Genomic DNA, 2,616 nt, shown 5'->3' with positions numbered 1-2,616 from the left:
GAAGCACACTAATCACTGGGCTAATCCAATGTGCCTTTATTCCTAAAGATGAATGCACACGGGTGTATTATGGGAAAGAGAAAGAGAAGATCATGATGAGCACACAGCTATTTCTGGAAAGAAAGAAAGCTACATATACCAAAAATCCAAATTAATATTCTCAAAATTGTAAGGAAGAAAGTGGGTTGGTAAGATGAGAACAGGGTGCTATTAAAGGGAGTACCTAGAAAACAACAGAAAGTACCTGACCCTACAGATATTGCCAAATTACAAACGTAACAGAGCAGGCGCTCGGCACAAGCCCCGGGCTCGGCCGGGCCCTGACGGAACGTGGAGCGCGGCGCCCCCGCCCCTCCCCCGCGTGACCGACGCCGCCCCGCCCCCGCACTAACGGACCCCGTTTCCCTTGGCAACCGGAGCTCCTGCCCGCCACCCAGCCCGCCAGCGGGTGGCCTCCTGTCCGCCTGCCGGGGACCCGGGAACCCCTCCGCCAGCGCCGCTGACCCAGCCTCCTGCCGCCCTGGTCGCCTCCCCCTGGGACACTGAGACCCCGCCTCCCCTGCCCCCGCCTCGCAGCCCCCGCTTCCGCGCCATCTTGGGCCCGGGGCCCCTGCCTGGGCCTCCGGCCATGGGGACCCCGCCGGCCTCGCAGCTGCGCCGGAACTACCACCCCGACTGCGCGGCCGCGGCGCAGGAGCAGATCCACCTGGAGCTCCACGCCTCCTACGTGTACAGCGCGGTGGCCTCGTACTTTCGGGGCGCGGCCTGGAGGCCCCTGGCCGACCTCCTCCTGCAGCAGGCCCGCGACGAGAAGGAGCACGCCGAGATGCTCATCAGGGTCCACGGCCCGCGCGGGGGCCGCCCCCACTCGCGGAAAATCTTCTGGCTCGACCACGGCTACCGGGGCAACAGCCTGACGGCCCTCGAGCGCACCTTGAACCTGGCGATGACGGTGAGCCGGGGCCTAAGCGACCTGAGCAGGCTGGCCGCCGAGAAGCAGGACCCCCAGCTGGGCCATTTCCTGGAGGGTCACTACCTGCAGGGGCAGGAGTTCATCAGAGCGTTGGAGGTTCACGTCACCAACCTGCGCAAGGCGGGTGCCCCGGAGGAATCCGACCTCGTTGGCGAGAGCACTTAGAATCGAGCCTGCCTTCCTGGGAGCCATGGGGTGACTTCCCTGGCCACCATGCTGAGAATGCAGTTGCTGTATTGCCTCCTTGCAATAAACTTGTTGCTTCCTAAATAAAGGTGTCTGGTTGATTGGTGTGAGCAAAAACCCTGACCTTTTAAGTTTTAGAACAGGTATCCAGGAGTCTCTCCACCCACCCATGCCCCACCCACATGCAGCTTGGGATCGCCACGGAGAGAGGGAGGAGGTATTCCACCAGGCCCTGGAAAACACAGAATTAATCTTCCTCCTATAAACAACGTGGTGTATGGGGTCGGGGTGAGGCGGGGCCCTGGTGAATCCGGGTGCATGTGCAGGGTAGAAGTAGAGAAAGGTGGCCTGAACATCAGGATTGCAGTTGCCTCTGGGGAAGAAGAGAGGGGAATGGGATTGGGCAGGGATTAAAATAAAAGGGTCTTCATTCTATCTGAAATCTTAATGGTTCATTCTAGGTAGCTAGTTGGGGGCCACTGGACAAGTTCACCCCCGGCTACAGTGATAATGCATCTGGCAATTGGGCTGGCTTTCCTTTAGACATGGCAATGACTTCCTGTGCCACCAGTGCTGGGCATGCACACTGCCCTTGCATTACATCCAGGTGTGATTTCTTCAGCTGCACCATTTCTAGCAATAAAGCAACATGGCACCAAAAACACTTACCTCAGTGAGAAGGCTGAAGAATATAAAATCAGGGATGGAGGTCAAATTTCTGATATTGAATATTAAGTAAAATAAATCTCACTGAAAGTTGTCAGTGACTGGCTGCTTTGAAGAATGTAGACAATAGGGGAGATCTGAAGCAGGGAGATCATTTAGGACATATTGTAGTTGGTCCAGGTGAGAGACAATGGGGGTTGGACTGGAGTCAGGGCAGAAGAAATGAAGAGACAGAAATTCTAGTGGATTTAGATGAATCAACAAGATTTACTTATGGACCAGAGATGAGTAATGAGAAATGACAAAAATAATCTAGGTTTTAGTGTTTGGACTTGAATGCCAGTTTGAAGATGCTGCTGTTTATTAGTCTGGAGACACTTGCAGCGACACCTGAGAGGTGGGGAAGACACTTCATGTTAAATCTGAGATGCCTATTAGACATCCCAGTGGAAATGTCATGCAAGTGGCCAGAAAAATGGATCTGGAGCTCAGGTGGGATGTCAGATTTAGAAATGCACATATGGGAGACATCAGCTGTAGATGGTGTTGAGATCATGGGACTGGATAAGCTCACCAGAAAGAGAGTGTAGATTGAGTATGGCCCATCCATCCCCAAGCCCAGGGCAGCTAACATTAGAGGATGGGTTGAGGTGTTGGAACAGCCAGCCAGCTGCTGGCCCCACCTGGGCCATGACCTCCTTCCAGACTGAGGCCACTGTGTCTCCTCAGAGTCTATTTCAAAATCAGCCTGTTCCTAACCTCAGTGTGGCCGCTGCTTTCTCCATATACAA

The 2,616-nt window shown here is 54.7% G+C and overlaps 1 pseudogene across 1 annotated transcript; it reads left to right on the top strand.

The window, feature by feature from the left end:
• Positions 1-628: 628 nt before the first annotated feature.
• On the top strand, positions 629-1,138 carry LOC308551042 (ferritin heavy chain pseudogene; annotated as a pseudogene). Its single transcript has one exon. The product of its transcript is annotated as a ferritin heavy chain pseudogene (transcript).
• The last annotated feature ends 1,478 nt before the right edge of the window (positions 1,139-2,616 follow it).

Source organism: Miniopterus schreibersii (genome assembly GCF_964146895.1).
Source record: "Miniopterus schreibersii genome assembly, chromosome: X".
Lineage (NCBI taxonomy): Eukaryota > Metazoa > Chordata > Mammalia > Chiroptera > Miniopteridae > Miniopterus > Miniopterus schreibersii.
This window is presented reverse-complemented; position numbering and strand designations above follow the sequence as displayed.